Source organism: Callospermophilus lateralis, chromosome 11 (assembly GCF_048772815.1).
Source record: "Callospermophilus lateralis isolate mCalLat2 chromosome 11, mCalLat2.hap1, whole genome shotgun sequence".
Taxonomy (NCBI): domain Eukaryota; kingdom Metazoa; phylum Chordata; class Mammalia; order Rodentia; family Sciuridae; genus Callospermophilus; species Callospermophilus lateralis.
In genome coordinates this window covers 29,333,240-29,353,962 of record NC_135315.1, presented here as the reverse complement: position 1 = coordinate 29,353,962, position 20,723 = coordinate 29,333,240, and the positions used below count along the sequence as shown (strand labels likewise).

At 37.5% G+C, this 20,723-nt stretch overlaps 1 pseudogene; it reads right to left on the bottom strand.

The window, feature by feature from the left end:
* The window catches only part of LOC143410488 (non-histone chromosomal protein HMG-14 pseudogene), a 179,166-nt pseudogene that overhangs the window by 69,750 nt on the left and 88,693 nt on the right, over positions 1-20,723 (bottom strand).

Here is a 20,723-nt window from a genome sequence, read left to right as displayed (position 1 = left end):
TTAGGATTCAGATTTATTTTCAGGGTACCGTTAATCATACAGCACCTTTGTGCTATTTTAAAAAATGCACCCTATGCTGTGGGAAGACGTAATTTTGTGTCAGCTTACATGGCCTGATGAGCAGAGCATGGATGATTTCAGACATCTCTTTAATCCCTTGATGAGGGACCCTTGGGTGGTGAACAACGTGCGCAACAGTTTATGGCAAGTCTGGGGAAGAATGTCTCGTCTTCTACTGTTAAAGACCCTCAGTACTCCTGGAAATTTCTTTAGGATATAGCTTGTGGTTTAGTTTTTTTCTCCCCCTAGAACTAAAAGAAAGGCCTGAATACATGGTAAGTTTCTGATAAATGCTTACAGGAATGGAGTGTCCAACTTAGAAATACCAAGATAGTATACTCCAGAAACCAACGTGTGCTTTTCAGTTAACTTTTATCTGGCTGTTGGAAAACTTTTCCTTTGAACTGAAAGGGGGAACATTAACACAATGATAACAAAACATAAAAAGACACACACACAAGGGATGGGGGATGAATATACTTGCTTGATGAATTAAATTGCAAATGGATTTGTGTTGTAAATATTAAAATACTATGTAATTATATAATTTCATTTGAGGAACTAGATAACTCTGATTGCTTTCAGAGATACAAATCTTCATACACACCAAAATGAAAGGACAATTTTTGAAATATGAATGATGATAAAGATGCTTTGATTTTTAGGCATCTATTCAGCCTCTTTGCATGTCTCTCTGTAGAGAAGTGGTTTTTCTTGCTAGCTAGCAGATGTGTCAGAGCATCTATTTGAACTTTACTGATACCTTTTTAATACTCTATTCAGCCAATACTGGGCAGATCTTTGACTATCTATTATGTAAAAAGAGATGTCACTTGAAGTCAAACCAATATCTCAGAACAGAAACCAATCACTTTGAGTTTCTGACACCTTCTTTCCATCAGTGAGACTAAGAACAGGTCTTTATCATCCTTGTATTTGAAACTGAGACACACTGATAACTTTACCAGAATATCAATGACTTCCTAGTGGACATAGCACCTGCTCAGCCCAGCTTTTCTCTAGTAGGCATATGACATGAGCATGCCCCTTGAAGACCTCCAATTATGGAAGGTGTAACTGGAAAAGAGATCTAGCCATTGTGTCTAAAATCCGTTGATACCTTTGTACTGGGGCTATACTTTCTTATAGCTGCTTCTAGGTGTAACTGAGCTTAGTAGGCATATTAAGGCAGAACCATTCCTGGGAGACTTGGGATTTCTCTCTTAAGGCAATTTTAGCTCAAGAACTCTCCAAAGACATCACAAATCTTTACTAGGAAGATGTAGAATACTTCTACCAAAACTACGCTCTCTCTCTCCATCCCTTGGAGTCAGACTTACGTCAGGGTCCAGTGGCTTTTCTGGGCTTCCTTTTATTCTGACAGCATCCTCACAAACTTATTTGCATCCTGCCATCTGCTTATTGAACAACTGAGCTAACATAGGACCTGACAGCGACTTTGTGTTTGTAGCACCTGCTCAGAATTACGCTAGAGGAAAAGACCTGGAGCAAATCATCTTTGTTGTACTGTAGATAGACTTCTGGTGAGCATACTATGAGCATACCCTTTTCCTAGTTTGACCTAATTTCTTCCTCTGTTGCTTTTTTGCCCATTTAAACCCCAACTTTGAGTCATGGCTGTACTCTGGAAAGCCATATCTGCCATTTCTGTCTGTGGAGCTATCTGGGCACTGACCGAAATCAAGTGCCATTAGATCACTTTTTTGCTATGTGGTCTGAATGTCCTAACTGGGAACATCCTGTTATCCTAATCATGTCGACATCCTTGGCTAAAATAAATCCCTGTGTTTGTTGGTCTCAGGACCCATAGAATCTCCACTCAGGGGTAATATTTGTCAACAGAGGGATATATTTGATCTTTCAAAATGGAAAACGTCACTAAAATCTTTAAGCAGCACTTCATTAAGTGCTTACTATGTCCCAGGCACTGTGCTAATTGATATGCATGTCTTATCTCCATCAATTCCTCACAAGGACCACATCAGGCAAGTATAATTATTGCCCCATTGGATAAGTGAGCAACATATCAGAGGTCTCGTGCTGAATAATGGAGCCAAACAGGGTGACCTTAGAGTTTTTGCTCTCGCTTTTAACTTGTATACTTATCATATTGCCTCACAGAACAAAAAGTTCTGCGACCTTGAATAATTCACTGAGTCATGGTAAAGGTGATATTATTATTTGCTTCCTTTTATGTATGTGATATCTACTCTTTATTGAATTCCATATATTTTTGTCATTTTATATAGCACATAATATTTAGTTCCCATTACAATCCTTGTCTTTGTTATCTATCGCCATGTAACAAACTATTATAGAATTTAGGGGCATAAAACAATAACAATTTTATTTCTTATAGACTATGGATTGACATTTGGGTGCTTTTATCTGGTCTCTCCTGTAATCACTGTGGCTGCTGTCATCTGATGGCTTTACAGGGGATGGAGTGTCCATAAAGTTCTCAGTTACACCACTAGAAGTTGAGGCCAACTTAGGCTCTCTGGGTGTCTCACCTGTGGCCTTTCAGCATTCAGTCAAGTACATTGACCTTTTCACAGCACCATGGCCTCAGGGTTCCAAGGCACTGAAAGTGAAAACTTGGAAGCATCATATTATAGCTTAGGCTTTCAGACCCATAAATCTTACTTCTTCTGTTGCTTCCTATATTCAGGGTAAGTCACAAGGCCAGCCTTGAGGAGGAGACCCACGATGCCACCTTGCAATGGATTATTGTATCCACTGTATTAAAGGTGAGAAAACTGAATGGAGGAGCCAGAATTAAAATCCAGGTCTTGGATCACTTTCTTGGTTGTCTTTTCATGCTGTCGCGCTGCCAGTTGTACCTCCTTCTCCACAGTGTTGATGTCAGAATTGAATGAGTGTGGTGACAGGAAGAAACTGGCAGATTTGACTGTGCCATTCAATGTCAGAGTCTTCTTAGTCTGTATATGAGCTGAGTTTTTATTCTAGCATATATTTATTAAACATAAGGAGCTGTTTCAAGGCATGGGTTGTAACATAATGAAATAATAGAATTGGATCTTGAATATATACCCTCTGACAACCAGTTCATTACTCTTTATTTTTTGTTACTGGGAAATGAACTCGGGGGCACTCAACCACTGAGCCACATCCCCAGACCTATTTTGTATTTTATTTGGAGACAGGGTCTCACTGAGTTGCTTAGTGCCTCCCTTTTGCTGAGGCTGGCTTTGAACTCTTGATCTTTCTGTCTAAGCCTCCTGAGCAGCTGGGATTACAGACATGTGCCACCGTGCCTGGCTCATTTCTCTTTTTATCATATCAAAGGATGGCAAATATGTAGCACTTGTATCCCTGGCAGATAACACTGATTGGTCAAAATTGAAGCTCAAGATGAAATCTCTTTGAAATCCCTGCACTGAATCATATCTAACTTTATCTTTAGGTAATCCATCATAAAAGTCATTGATCATTTTCTTCTTACAGTATGGAATCATACTCTCCCCACCTCTAGTCCCTAAAATATATAAACTCAGGATATTTTGTTGTCAAAACTTTTTCTTTTTTGAATTATGAATTTCCTATCCTGATGGACTGGGTTAGGCACTGTTCAGGGCATCTGGCCACTATTCCATGAATGATCTTCTGATTCATTCTTCATCTCTTTCTTTTTCATCTTTTACTCACTTTTTTTTCTTCCATATTAATCTCTCTCAGAGGCATAATTAGTACATCTTGCATTTAGAAATAAAATCCTGCAGAGTGCACTATTATACTACAAATAATGAATGCACCCAAATTGCAGTAAATTTTGCCATTTGGAATAAGAATGTTATGCTCTACACATCTTGCAATGAATAAATCAAAAGAAACTGTTGTTGAGTTTGCTCCATGATTCCTGCAACCAATGTGAGTTTTGATCAAAGCAGTTGCTTAATGCTTTTCATCTCAGCCATGCCTTACTGCAATAAAGAATGTAAACTTTAGAAAGATGTCCATTATTTTCCAGTCTGCAAAAGAAAACATTTCCATTGAATTCCAGAGATCTGTTTATATACAACACTTCTGACTTCTTAGCATCAGGGATGCTAAGATGGTGAAGATAAATGGAAATTTTAATTTTTTTCAGATTATCAGAAAGTTTACACAGTCAAAATGAACCAGATGTGTATTTATGGGACCTAGGGAATGAAGCTAATCATGCAATTCTCAATTATGTTACAAATCCATGTTTGACTCCATGATTTCCCTGTCTTCATGAAGGTGGTGATTTACTTTGCCTGTCACTTTTCTAAAGTTGTAGGAATCAAAGTGAATCTAGGGGATCATGTTATCTAGTTCTCTATCTCTTGAACTACCTATCCTGGAAGGAAGAAAAAAAAGTTCCTAGCAATGCTATAATACTATCCTGGTCAGATGGGCATTTCTATTTTTAAGTATCATTAAAAATCCCGGGACCACTTCACAGTATCCCAGTGTTCATAGCTAGAAGTTCTTCTTTGCTTGTGTTTCTATGCAATTTTAATTATTATGAAGGGATGAGACGGGAATAAAGACTTTAGCTCTCAGCCTGTACACAAAGAAATTATTATTTCCTTTGGTTCCTCCACAACCAAGGAAAAGATTCTATAACCAATGAAAAGAATAAAAAGCCATTTGTTTCACAATGGTTTGGAATGAAATCTACTTGACATAAATTCAATTAGTCATTTACTTGAGGCAAATGAATTTCCACGTGTGGTATTAGAACTGATCATATCTGTTGTATCAGCCAAGGGAATTCCACTTTTTATTTTCCATCAGTAATTGTTTTTTTTTTTTTTTTTTTTTACTCAGATAGATTTAACATATAGAAGTTAATCACTGTCTATTTATAAAGTTGTCTGCTTTCCTCTCAGAAAGATCTTAGTATTTTGTGTCCTCTGAAATAAGTAATAATAAAGTATGCATAATTTTGCAAAATCTAAAATCACACATGCGCGCGTGCGCACACACACACACACAAATGTATGCACACATGCAATGCACACGGATGCTTTTTGCAATGAATTGCATGCATATAACAAATTGGAACATGGGTACCAACCTAAACTAATCGTCTAGTCCATGAATAGCCAGAAAGTGCTGTGTATTGACCATTCCTTTAGCAATATAGCTGGTAAGAAGGGAAAATATCACTTAGCTCAAAATGTACTAATGTATACTAAGTGAAGAGATGCTTCAAAGATGCTGCAGTTTGGCTGGGCACAATTCACGAGCCACTTGTCAAACAGGAACGAACTTTATTTTTTGAATGCACGCCACACCACCGGAGCTCTCCAGGAATTCCGAGAGCCCAACTGCCACCACTGGCTCTTCTGGCGAGCACCTCAAGGATCTTGAGGCAGATTGGCTGGGTCATGTGGGTGGAGCCAAAAGAGTCCCCCAATGAGCAGCTCCGTGGTCTGAAAGGTCGGGGAAACAGCCCAATGAGCATCACTGCAGAGGAGCCAATCAGCTGGAAGTTTGCTGGGGCTCTTCGGCTGGGCTCTCAACACAAAGAAATACATCTTTGTGAGGTTTTCAGCCAGCATAATGTCAAAAGATCTCATGTGCACTAGGGTAAACACAGGTCATGGGAAGATGAGTCAAATCTATCTTCATCTTATATGGATCATGCAATTCACTTCAATTCCTTATTTTCCTGTATTTCTGAACATCTTTGAGGCTACAGGAAAGCCTTCCCAGGTATGTTCTCCTTTCCAACTACCCATCAAACTTGGGTTCCATCATGGGCATGCTTGCCTTGTCAAAGACTGATCAAACTGAAAATGCTCAGGACTTTCTGTGCTATCACAGGTGCTACCTCCATTGATACATCTGACCAAATATATTAATTTTCTCTTCATTGTTCATAAAAGTAACGAACTCATTGAGAGGTGGCATAAAATAAATTAAAATATAAATAGTCCAATGTGCATGATCCTTTTCACTCATGAAGGTATGTCTATATTTTTAAGAGTAGGAAGCTTTTATTATTTTCTGCTTGCTTTTCTTTGCAGTCTCTGTTGTCTTACTGTTGGCATCCTTTGTAATATACCTGTGTGGGAGATCACAAATTCAACAGAAAAGGAGGAATGATGAACAGGAACAGGGAAGAAATGGGAAAGGCGTTTAAAATGTTATCAAGTTATGAATGCCAACACTTCCCCCTGTTATTGCAGAATAGGCACAGCTGATGCATATGTGATCATGTCTGTGTACATGATTTTTGATTCATTTGCTCTTCTAATTAAGCAAACACAAGATTATTTTTCAATTTGTGTGATCAGAGCCAAATGCATGATTGATGTTTTGCATGCAAGCTTCTTTTTGCATGAGTGCCCGTGTCCCTCTTCTCTCTTGCTCTCTGAGGTGAGCTCCCATTCTTCTCGAAGAATAGCTCTTGAGGGAGCAGTCTTAGGCCCTCTATTCTATGCTTTCTCAATAGCTTTTGAATCACCTCAAATTGGTGCCTCTTTAAGGGCTTTGTGTGGGGGATCAAAGAGTCTCCAGGGAGTGCTATGGGGGCACAGTATATATAAACCAGACCAGAGCCCTTTCCTGGGTCATTACTTGGCCAGTAAGTTGGTCTGATTGCTTTGAGTGATGCATGTGGTGAGTGTTTGAGTGCTTGGCAGAAAATCAAGGATGTAGAATAGGGGCTGGTGGCAGGTGGTGGTGACAAATAGGAGAAAAAGAGGAAAATAGGATGCTAATCCAGCCCTTAGTTTCCTTTTGTCTTCGCATTTTATCTCAAAGGTTGCCTTGGGCATTAACTGAGGATTGACATAATCTGTAAGAACAAGTTGGGCAACAGGCAGGCAGGTCAGGGCCAAAGTGTGTAAGTGGGCTTACGCCAGGTTTGGAGTCAGACTTGGGTTGAAATCATAGATCCATTCTCCTTTCCTTTCTTGCACAAGTTACCTTCTTCATTTTCCATTGCTGGGAACTCTCTTGCTACCTGCATAATGGCTATTCAACCATTGGGTCTCATCTTTAATACTGTGTCTTCCTGGATCTCCTTGGTCCAGGTTGGCTCTTCCTCCTCCAATTGCAGTCCTCCAAAGCTCACCTAGACATGTGCATCATTCTTGCAGGAGGGCAAAGGTTATTTGTCTCGGGCTGGGGATGTGGCTCAAGGGGTAGTACGCTCGCCTGGCATGCGTGCGGCCCGGGTTCGATCCTCAGCACCACATAAAAACGAAGATGTTGTGTCCGCCGAAAACTAAAAAATAAATATTAAAATTCTCTCTCTCCCCCTCTCTCTCTCTCCCTCTCTAAAAAAAAAAAAATTTATTTGTCCTTTTCGCCACTCTATCTTTACCATCCAACAGTAGTGACTTATAGCTGCCAAGTTCTTACATTCTAATTGTTAAATGAAGAATTTCAATTAATCTTAGAGAACCTCAGTTTTCTCAACTATGAAAAGGGTTTAATCATTCCAATCCTGAGCTATTTGACAGATTAACATATGTAAACTGCTAACATGGAGCTTGGAAGATAGATGCAATAAATTTTAAAGATGCTTTTCTGTTTTTCCCCCACATATTTATTGGTGCAATATATTTTATTGGTACATTTTTATTTGTATATAATGGTGGGATTTATTGCTACATATTCGTACATGCATACAATATAATATATAATATTATATCTATCCCCTCCTCCATCTTCCTGGTCCCTTTTCCTCTGTTCTGTTGATCTCCCTTTGATTTTTTTAAGATCCTTATACCCCCACTTTCCTTTTTCTTTTCTAGTTTCCACATAAGAGAAAACATTCAACCCTTGACCTTCTGAGTGTGGCTTGTTGCACTTAACACAATGGTTTCTAGTTTCATCCATTTCTTGAAAATGACACAATTTCATTTGCATGTATCGTTATAGCATGATATTAGTTCATTAGGATAAATAGGAGTGGTATAGCTGGGTCATATGGTGGTTCCATGCTTAGTATTTTGAGGAACCTGCACACTGATTTATAGTCTCACTGACAGCGTAAAATTCTTGTTTCTTTTTCTCCAAATCCTCTTAAGCATTTATTATTATTTATATTCTTGATGACTGCTGTTCTGACGGGTGTATCTCATTAATTCTAAGATGTGATTTCCCCTCTGCTATCAGTGTCATCATCTTTGAACTTGGAATACTTCTTTCAATTGAGAGGATGTCATAGTTTACTAATCTGCATTTTTTTTTTCTTTTTGACATTGTGTAAATAATGGTACATCTTTACTGCTTTACTGAAATGCAGTGGTTACTTCTGGTCTCTACTGGGAATGGTTGTATCTTTGACACCCTTAAGTTTTATCTTTTTATTTAGGTATATGGTACCTGTGATTTAAAAAAAAAATTATACAACAAATAACTATAAAAAGGGGAGACTAAATATTAATAAAAACATAGATGTATAGTACGCATATTAGAATATGGCGTCTAAATCCTCACAATGACCTCATTATCACATTTTACAGATCAGTGATGTAGGGCACAAAGAGGTTAAGTAACTTGCCCAAGTTCACATCGTAAGTTATAGAGCTGGAATTTGATCTCAGAGTGAAATCCTCACTGCCCAAGATACTGTGATGTAAATTTGAAGCCAATAAGGCAATAAAAATGAACTGATATAAATACATAAACACACGAAGCTGTGTTCATCAAAAATTATGAACAAAAATGGAATAGCAACAAACTGGTGAAAAATACCACTATGTTTTATGTCAATATAATTTGTAAAAGAATAAAGTACATTTTAAGAAAGTTAAATTTTACTTCTGTAGAAAAGATTTAGAAAATAGTCTCCCATGATTAGAGTCAATATCATACTAAAGGAATTCTAATCTACTTATTTCAGATATTCCCTAGGGTGGCTATAAAATACAGAGAGCTAACATATTAGAAGAAACTAAAGATATTATATTAAGCCAGGAGTTAAATAACAGCAAATAAATTCAGAACCTAAAATATCACATCTTTCTAAATGATCATGAATAACCTCAAAATATTTATATCACTACAATGACTTTCAGAGAACTGATTTGTATGTAGTTCCTACATATAATTGATAAACATGCATTTGTAGAATTGTGTTTTAATGAGTACTGAGAGCCATTAGCCAAGTAGGTATGACAATTTCCTTGCCAGCGTGCCCCATGTTGCTTACAGGAAGGACTTGTGGTAAAATGGACTTACCTTGGACATTTTGCAGTGACATTGCATGTAAGGTGACCTTGCTCAAGGACCAGGGCGGATCAGGGTTTAGGGCTCTCCTTGGGTTTAGAGCGGTTCCAGGTTTAAGGTGTACCCTGCTGGGAATAGGGCATATCCTGCTGCCTCAGGCATGCCCACTCCTGTAGTTCCCGTTGAGTTCTCCTGGGATTCAGAGAGTATTTTGGGATTTTCCCCCAGAATGTGTTTGCCTCGGAACGTGTTTTGTAGAGTGTCGGTGTGAGTTCTGGAATAAAGAATTGCTGTTTGAATCTACAAAGCTGTGAGTGGCTCGTGATTTTGTGCCCAGCCAGACTGCGGCAAATGAGATGTTATGTAATATTATCAATATAATAAAATTTTATGAACAAAATAAATATATAATCAGTAATTATTGCATGTCACTCAACCATTTATAGAACATTATTGATATAAAAACCCTTTAACTCAAAACTTCAATAAAGATAGCCATCCAGAAATAATCTGGATTATTTCCAAATTCATGACATCCATTACAAGAAAACCTACAAATATTTAAAAATGGTGGATAAATTAAAGATGAAAAGGAAGCATGGGAAAACATTTGAAATCTACAACTTGATACTATTTTACTATGACGACCATAATAAACAAGAGTTGTCAGAATTGTTGAAACTGCCATTTCAACAGGGGCTAGTAAACCACAGGCCCCATTTCTGGCTTTGAAAGTAAAGTTTTATTTTATTTTCATTTTATTTTATTTTCATTTTATATAATGCCCATTCATTTATGCATTATTGTTTAGGGCTGAAAATTGAGAGGTTGTTATAAAGATTGAACAACACACACATACACACACACACATATACATAAATACATACATACACTGTTTGGCTATGGCCAAGCTATTTTAAACACAAACTTTGCTGCTTCCTGGTTTAAAACTTTGTTCTGGGCTAGTATTCTAATCTGGGCACTGTTTGAAGGACATATTAAGGTTAATTAGCATGAAAAATATCCTAAAGGTCAATAAATTACTGTGTATAATGCTCATTATGACATAAAGTTCAGAAGTACATAGGTAGGGATATTAAAGACTCATAATATCTTCCAGGGTAATATTCAGATTTACTTTTTACACCTTGTTTTTTGTCGGCTCTGTTTTGTAGCACAGACTAGAAAAAAAAATTGAGAATACCAACCATTCCTCTTAAAGCAGTTCAATCAAGGTTTGAGTTTCAAATAGATACCATCTTGAAATTATGTGAACATAACAAAGTGGCCTCCAAGCATATTGCTTTCTTGAGAAATGGGTAATTCCAGGATTAAGGAAGAAAAGGTATAAGGGTGAACCTAGGGATATTTTTGGTGCCACCTTTTTACATGGCTTTTCCTATGTGCACTTGTGGAGAATATGAGACATCTCTAGTATCTTTTTCTCTTATAAGGACTCTGATTCTATTGGTTATGTCCCCCATTTCTTATGGACTTATAAACCTTAGGTACATCCCCCAAAGCCCTATCTCTAAATATGGTCACAGTGGGTATTAGGGCTTTACCATACAAATCTGAGGGTCACAGTTCAGTTCATGGCACCTACAAAATGGAAATAAATGTTTTAGATAAAATGGAGAAAGTGGATGAGATAGAGTCCTTATTTGTAGACATTTGCATTCTAGTATAGATATTTAATTTGCAACTGTTTTCCAACCTACATTGCTGCAATCCCCAACTGCAAAGATAAGGAAATCAAAGATAAGTAAACCAATGGTGCTTTGGATAATCGGAGAGCTGAGCTGAATCTCAAGTGATATTTGACATTTGGGTGAAATGAGAAGGTTAGAACAGTGTGCACTTAGTATCGAGGTCAGCTAGTTTGAGTTGAAATCCTGGAAGTCAAAAACTTTCCAAAATATATATTAATGAAATCCCCAGTACCAAAAAAACCAAAAGAAATAACAATAGTAATAATAAGGAATGATAGATTCTTAGAGCACTGCTCAAGTGTGAGTGCTGGACCAAGTTCATTCAAATATCTTGAGATAGGTGCTCATGAAAAACCATATTCCAAGAAAGATGTATAGATCTGTCAGCTTCTAGGGACTCAGAGATAAATAGACCTATTAGTCAAAAATCTGTTGGTGGCTCTTGGAAATCCAAATTTTAAAAGCATCTGATGATTCTTATCCACCTCCAATTTGAGAACCATTCTGAGGGAGGACAAGTCACTTGCATTTGGACTTGGTAATTGGTCTTGAAATCCCTGCTCTCCCCACTAACCTCACTTACAGTCTCATCTCAGAGGGAAAGGAGGATTTAGCAAAACTGAGAGGCCAAATGGTACAACATGCTATCTTAATAGCTTACATTTGATGAGTGTTAAAACTTCAAGGTATTTTCACTCAACTTTCCTACATAACAAAGCCTGATGTGCTCCGCTAGAACAGAGGGGTTTTGTTCAAAATTGTTCAACATGGCTCCTTCATCGTGTTTTTCTTTGGGCAAGAGATGAAATAAGTGATCTGTTATCAAATACAATTCTGAAGTACATCCCATGTCTGTTGACTATACCTATTGACCCTGAGACAGAAGGATATTTACATTGTTATTTTTATTTTTTCTGATAACATGCTTATGGTTTGTTGCTTTGCCTTCTGTACTATTTTCTGATTTAGTAATTTTGATTTGTTTCAACTCCACAGAGATTTAATGAGAGCCTGTGTTTTTCCACACCATCTTGAGCCCTGAGGGAAATAAACTCTACCCTGTGGGGCTGGTTCCCCCAAGGCCTGTGTTGCCTTATGTAAATAAGAAAATACAGAACTTTATTTGATCATCAGTTGCTCTGTGAGGGTAAGGTACCAGCAGCAAGCTATGAGGTTCAGAACTACCGTAAATGCACACTTAGTAATTTTACATTTTTTTTTTTTGGATATTTCTCCTCTATCTTCCAAGATCAAAATAGGATAACTTGTATGAGAGATAAGAGTATAGCAAGCACTATCACTGCTGTTTTGACCCTGAGAAAATTACTTGTCTTCTCTCATAGTGGTTCCCAAATATGAGGCAGGTAAGAACCACCTGAGATAACTTGTTCAGTGTAGGTTCAAGAGCCATCAACAGAATCTTGATTAATGGGTCTGTTAATTCCTGAGTCCCTATCACATACATCTATACATTGTTTTTTGTAACTTTGTTTTTAATAAAAACTTCAAGATATTACATAAAGCCTCATATCCACATTATGCTGTTTTGAGGATGAGATCAGTGAAAATTATCCTCTCATCTTTAAAATTATCCAATTTGACACTTGATGTCTCGGCTCTTTCTCTATTAGGAGGCTAGGGAAAGGAGGTTGATATTTTCTAGGTAAACTGGAATGGACAGTGATCCTTTCTCAGGCTGAGCACATGCCCAGGAATGGACCACGGCTGGCTTGTTCCTCTTTCTTTCCAATGTTTAGGCCTGCATGCAGTCTTTTCAGAAAGGGAAATCATCAGAGGAGAGTCTCATTTTTAAGGTAGATATTGCCACAGTAAAATACCCTGATAGCACGATTGGGTAACCAAATATAGTTCTGTATTTAAAATACTCAGGACAATTTCTATTTCCAAGTAAGAGCTCAGTAAGTGTGAGACTACTTAAAAATTGAGAGCTAGCCTGATAGGAAGCAGTTTGAAAGCACAGAAACAAACTTATAAAACACACTTAATAAACATTTCAGCACATTTATGGGAATGCGCATGTGGGAGAGAATAGAAATAAAAATAAGACCTGGTTTTACTTCACTATCAAATTGTTTACTGCCTGGATTTATATAAATAAATAACTTGCACATGGCATTATTTTTTGCTGCAGTCTGGCTGCAGCAAACTAACGGGGGTGACAAGCAACTTGTGAAGATTGATACAGCAGGAGTGGGAGCCATTTATTGTAGGACAGGAGGGGTATATATACACTACACACAGCTTATCTTAATTAACAAAAACTAGGTACAGCAGTCAACCAATAAGGAATCATCATCTTAATGATTACACATAGCTTAACCCAAATGACATAATCTAGACATAACAGTCATCTTAATGGCTCCCTGGCGTTACTTCTCAAACCACTCCCTCTGGCAAAGTGCCAGGTGCTATCTTGACTTGTCTGTGGCTCTCAACATTTCCCCCTTTTGTTTAATTTAAATAACAAGTATTTGGCTTAGGGACCGTGCCTGTTTTAGGTTGTCCAATACTACATATGGTCCTTACCCGTCATTGGATGGTCTGACTTCAAATCATCAGCCTCCTGTCTTAGGTTGGTACCATTGTAATTGGATCTTACCCATCTTTGATTACCGGCCCAACACACTCAGCCATACTTGTGGATAACGACCAGCGGTTTTTACACAAACACCATAAATAATCTGCTACAAGCAGAATGGGAGAATACAAAGTGCCACGACACCAAGCCAATTGATGGCTCCAAGTAAGAAGCCCTTGGAAAAATTGTACCACAAATGACACCATCAGCAAAGATATCCTGGTACTACCACAATTTCTTGCATCAACAGATAGTTTACAATGCATATAAGTAACACATAGTCCAGGTAAATCACAGTCCAGGTAAGTTCTGCAGTCAGCTAGCTTGATCCGAAGTCTCCTCCGGTTCTCAGCAACACTGGAAATACTTTCACCCTCGTCCTCACCTGCACTGGGACAAAGGCAGGAACTCCGGCAATGATGCTCAAGAAAATCCTGTAGCGTAACCTTCTGAACAATTTAGTACATTATCTCAAGGTTTTTTTACATTTGAAATAGGCCTTACTGGTGCTCATTATTCATTAGCCTCCAGGTGTGGGAGAACCATTGTAGCTTAGTTATTGGCATTGAAAATGACCAGACTTGTCCTGGACTCAAACTGCCACCGGGCACAGGGAGCAAAAGTCTGTGAGACCGTACCTCCGGGTCAGGTCTGGATTTGGGCTCCTGGCAGTGGTGTCCTGCTCCCCTGGCAGGGGGCGGGGAAGGGCCAGTTGTTGCTGCTGCTTGGAAAGTCCTTGCTGTGCTATGACCGGCTTGCCCACGCATGGCAGCTGCTGCACCGATTCTCGCACCCTCCGGTAACAAAAAGTATTTAGTAATAGCCTTTTGCTGCAACTTTTTTCCTGATAATCCTTCTTCCTCTGAACTTTCTTTTTCTTTCTGACTAGAGTTCCTGGGCTCTTATCAACACATGCCCTAACTGCTCTTGGTTCCACTGGGGTGCCTCTTTCCCTTAGTAATTTACTTAACACCCCTTCCATATTTTCGTCACAAAGACAATACAATACACTAAGAGAAAACAAGATAAAAACACACTGCATCAATCCTATCCATTTTCTCGAAATGGCCATTTTTCCTCTTGCCCTTTTTCCTCTTGCCCTATCTAGGGACAAGCAGATTTGCTCCCGTCCTATTTTTCTAGGGACGGGCAGATTTTTTCTCGTCACTTACCCCCAAGTGTCCCGGGGCTCCCAATATGGGCCACCATCCACCGCTGTCCGGCTGGCTGGGCAAAATAACTGGGGGGGCGACGAGGAACTTGTGAAGGTTGATACAGCAGGAGTGGGAGCCATTTATTGTAGGACAGTAGGGGTATATATAATAACTAATTACACACAGCTTATCTTAATTAACATAAACTAGGTATAGTAGTCAACCAATAAGGAATCATCGTCTTAATGATTACACACAGCTTAACCCAATTGACATAATCTAGACACTACTGTCAGTCATTAAGGAATCTCTATCATCTTAATGGCTTGCTGGCTTTACTTTTCAAACCACTCCCTCTGGCAAAGTGCCAGGTGCCATCTTGACTTGTCTGTGGCTCTCAACAATTTTTAATGATCATAAATAAAGGCTTGAATTCTGGGATACTGATGATGATGATCATGATAAATACAACAAAGGCAATCTTTTTCTACTTATTTATAGTTTCAAATGCATGCACAAACCTTTTTTTTTTTTATTTAATTCCTCACAAAAATTTGGTGACAATAAATGTGAGACAAGGGGTCTTAACCAAATTGAGAATTGATGATTTGTCCATGATTCCAAGCTCTTAGGGGACAGAGCTAGGGTAAACCCAGGTTTAATTAAGTTTACATTTTTAGTTATCATTCCTTATAATCCAAGATCAAAGTTGGGTATTTTCTATGAGAGAGATTTGAAATGGCTTTAGGCTTTGAAGAGACTATTCTAAGAACAAATGGAGTCCATTTGTCCAGGATTCAGAATCAGACTTTTTATTCTGCCCAGGGAAGTATGGGCACAGAAACTCTCTCAGTTAATGGGCTTTTCATACCATCCAACAAAGCATCCTACACTGCTGTTATTAAGCCAACATAAAATTCCTAACCCATATTCAAGTGTGATTGATGATTATGTGATATTATTATGAAAATAATAAGTTAATTTCATTAATTAGCTGATAATATCTCAACTCAGTTCTACTAATTGGAAAATGAGTTTGGAAATGTTGGTCAAAAATAAATTATGCCAATACAGTCCTACTGTTTTGGACCTAGTTAAAAGAATTAAACATTTAAATCATTATGCTTTCTAATTAAGCATCATCCTAGGATCCCCTTAGAGAAATCACTGAGAGGAGGGAGATGCTGTTTGGCTTTGAAGCAGATAGGGCTAGGCTGTTTGGAGGGAGAGAAAGAGAGAAGGAAAGAGGGAGACGTGGAGGGAGGGAGAGAGGGGGGAAATTTTCAACTTCATAATCTGTAATGCCTGCCTGATATGGATGTTTAATTTTCTGGAGGAGCACATAAAACTGAATGATAGTGTTATTTGTTGTATTTGAAATGAGTAAAGAACTTCTGCACAAATATTAGAGAGAATGGATGACCTCTTTTGTCTTCTCCTTTCGGGGTATTTGAAAAAATAAAAAAGAGTAAACCTAAAAATCAATTTGCTTTCATAATAAAACTAAGAAATTACTACAAATTCACCTATTATAAAGGAAATTTGTCAAAAAGTAGACATAGCAGTTAAAAACATATATAAGATTCAAATGTAAGCTTAAACCCATGTGGTCTACCCTTTAAATAATATGAAGGTTTAGGAGACCCAATTTAAAAAAAAATTTTTATATATACATGACAGTAGAATGTATTTTGACATATTGTACTTACATGTAGTATAACTTATTGTCATTAGGATCCCATTCTTTTGGTTGTACATAACGTGGAATTTCACGGGTGGTGTGAAATTTTCACTGGTGGTGTATTCATATATGAACACAGGAATCTTATGTACAATTCATTTTACTATCTTTCCTATTCCCATCCTTCTTCCTTCCCTTCATTACCCTTTGTCTAATCCAATGAACTTCTATTCTTCCCTCCCCTGCTTTCTGTGGTTTAGCATCCACATATCAGAGAAAACATTCCACCTTTTTTTTTTTTTCGGGGGCAGGGGGAATGGCTTGTTTTAGTTAGGATGAAACTCTCCAGATCCATCCATTTACTGGCAAAAGTCATAAGGACATTTATTTTTATGACTGAGTAATATTCCATTGTGACATTTGCTTTACTGATTCATCTTTTGCAGGGCACCTAAGTTGGTTCCATAGCTTAGATATGGTGATTTAAGCTACTACAAAAGTGATGTGGCTATGTCATTGTAGTATGCCGATTTTAAGTCCTTTGGGTATATAATGAGGAGTGGGATAACTGGGTCAAATGGTGGTTCCATTCCAAGTTTTTTGAGGAATCTCCTTATTCCTTTTCATAGTGGTTGCACCTATTTGCAGTCCCACAAGCAATGTATGAACGAACCTTTTCCCCCACATCCTCACCAACATTTATTGTTACTTGTATTCTTGATAATTGCATTCTGACTAGGATGAGATGGAATCTCAGTGTAATTTTAATTGGCATTTCTCTAATTGCTAGAGATGTTGAACATTTTTTTTATACATTTGTTGATCATTTGTGTTTCTTCTGTGACATGTCTGTTTGGTTCCTTTGCTCATTTATTAATTGGGTTTTCTGTTTTTTCTGTTAGGTTTTTTTAGCTCTTTATATACCCTGGAGATTAATGCTCTGAGAAGCAGGTGGCAGGGTATTCTCTGATTCTATAGGGAGAAAAATCACATTCATGATTTTTTTTTTTTCCTTTAGCAGACACAACTTTAATACGAAACCTTCACCCCTCAGAAATGTTCAGGTCCTTCATCTGTACCCTGATTTTCTCTAATTCCCTCTATCATTTTAGAAAACTTTGGTCTATAGTTATATAGCCCTCTCTCTCCCGCATCATGAATCCTTTCCTAATGAGATCAATCCAATCAGCGTATGAACAAGTTAGTGCTAACATCCTAGCAACCTTGATCCCAAACACCCTCTTCTAACCATTCTAACCATTCCCCATTTCTTGACCCTCTTCCCAACAAATGTTCTGGAAAAAGTTTTCTATACTATATCCTTTTAAATTATTTTTTTTTAACTCAGTTTTCTGCCTACCCAATTAGAATGAGCATGAACACCTCTATATTATTCCACACACATTACTCTGTTGATACTGTTCTTTTGGTATATCTTGAAAAATCCAATGTCCAACATCCACCCACTTAATATCATCTTATTGGCCATTCAGAAGCATCAGCAATAGTTTTCCATTGTTCTCTTCTTAAAATATTTTTATATTTTGACTTTTTAAAAACATCTTTTGGGTTTCTTCTAATTGCAACGTCACTTTCCTCGACTGCTTGACTGGCTCCTCTTCCTTTATGGGTTCTCTAAATGTTGACATTTTTCAGACATCAGCACTCTGCTTTTCATCAAATCCTTGCTCCCTAGATAATCCCATGCAGTCCCGTGGCTTCAAATATAACTTATTGCGAATGACTTGCAAATACATACGCTCTCTTGACCCGTATATCCCTCTAGATTCAATTCCCATAGTCAACTGCCTATTCAATATTTTAATTTGAATATGTAATAGAGACGTAAAAGTTAAAATGACCATGACAGATTTATTGATTTTTTTTTTTCCTCACTCAACCACCCTTCCAATCTTCTACTTTTAGAAAATTGCACTATCATTTTCTGTTGCTCAAGATAAGAAACCTCAGAATCAGCTTTTATTTATCCTCCCCTTTGTGTCCTATTCTACAACTTATCCATAACCTGCTTGTTGGTTATATCTACAAAATATTTCTTGAATCTATTTAATTCTCCCCAGTCCTGCAGCTCCAGTTTTGTCCCAAGCAACCATCTCTTGTCTGTTTTGTACAATGTACTTTCACTCTTGCTTTTCCTATAATCCATTTCTCACTGCCACCACTCCATTTTCCATTGCCTGTAACATGATACCACGGCTGAGTAGATTATAAGACATAGTTTTATTTTGACTCATGGTTCTAGGGATGCAAGATCAAGGGGCTTCATCTAGTGATGACCTTCTTGTTGGCGGAGTCCCAAGGTTGTATAGACACTGCTTGATGGGATAAGGAACTCTGGTGTGTGTCCCATAGTTTTTCTTTCTTCTTAGAAAGCCACCAGTATTCAATTATGGGGTCTCCAATGACCTGGCTTGTCTAATGTAACCACTTCCCAATGGCCCCACCTCTAAACACCATAGTATAAATAAATTTCAGTATAAACTCAACATGAAGCAACCAGGGTAGTCTTTTGGAAAACATACATCAGAGCACATGTCCCACTGAACATGGTTATGTGCCTTTGAACATACAAAAACAGAGTCCAAACTCCTTACTGTGTCCCACCTGCAAAATCATCTCTAGTAGTTTCTCCTCCTCTTCCACTGAGTGCTCTCTGGTACCCTTTTAAGTCTGGTAAACTTTCTCATTCTCTCAGTGGCTCCATGAAAGAAGTCTAATATTGATCAAGCAACCAAATAGGCGTTTCCCAGAGTATGGGAAAAGGGGATAACCTGTGCTTAGGAAGGCATGTGAACATCTATTAAGCAGTTGATTCCCATTATAGACTCCTATTTTTATTTTTTGAATCTAAACAAGGATGAAAATTCCTAGACATTAGTGAGCTTGTTCTAAAAGCCCTAATCCAGCAGTTCTTTACTAGGAATGAGAATAAACATGAGCAGGAACAGGGAAAAGCAGGAAATGAACCATTAGGGACCAAGTTTCATGGTGTTAGAGGTACATATCATCCCCCTCTTCCTGAGACAGCCTGTGATCTAAGAGACACAAATTGGGTGCGGCAGAGTAGAAAAGGAGGAGAGGAAATGAAATAAGAGGAGAGAGGGAACTAGTATAAATTCACTTACCCGTGATCCCAGCTATGTTTTTTATTAAATAATAGAATATGAAAGGAAGGGATGCCTGCATTAAGAAATAAACAATAACAAATATGTGTGTGTATATATAACACATATATGTATATATAATACTATATGTAATACATACTATATATAATATGTATAATATATAGTATCATACTACATATAATATATGATGCTATGTAATATGTAGTATGATTATATATTATGTTACACATATTATATATTATGTATAACGTTTATAATTTATAATATATTTAATGTGTAACATTACATATATCACACATATTATACTATAATATAAACATATACTATAATATGTGTAATATATATAATAATAAACAATTTTATATATTTATTTTTTCTATATAATTGTTTATCACCAAATGAAGAACTGACCAAAACTAAGAAGACTGGAGATAGAAATAGGGTCTAAAAATTCTAAAAAGGGCAATTTATTATCTTTATTTATCTTACTATATTATCTTAAAGTAATGACTCCCTCCAAAAAGTCATCTCCTATCCTTGAACCTATGAATATGTTGCCTTATATGAAAAGGAAGTTCACAGAATAGAATGGAGAGTAATGAGATACAGAGATCATCGTTGATTAGCAAGGGAGGCCCAGTGTTATTACAGGTGTCCTTATGAGAAGGAGGCAATTGAGTTATAGAGGAGATGTGGGGATGGATGCTGAGGTCAGAGAAGAGGGAAGAAGCTGCACTGTTGACCTGCTGACTTGAAGAATGGAGGAAGAAGCCACAGGCAGAGAAATGAAGGTAGCCCTCTAATATCCGGGAAAGACAAGGAACCTAATTTTTTTTTTTTCTTCTCTAGAGTCTCAAAAACAAAACAGAACAAATGAATAAAAACCAAAAAGACCTTTCTTGGACTTCTAAGCTCCAAAACTTTAAAATAAAATTCTGCATTGCTTTTCACTACTAAATTTATGGAAATTTGTTACAGCAACAATTGTAAACTAATATTATGACATGTTTGTATATTTGTTACTGCTGTTTACCGGTGAAGAGTCCTTGCTTCCCCGAATGCTGAACAGAGTCCAGAGAAGCACGCCTAGGCAAGTATAGAGTGGAAAGTAGAAGCTTTATTAAAGGACAGCAGAAAAGACTTCTCCCCAGAGGAAGAAGGGGACCCAGA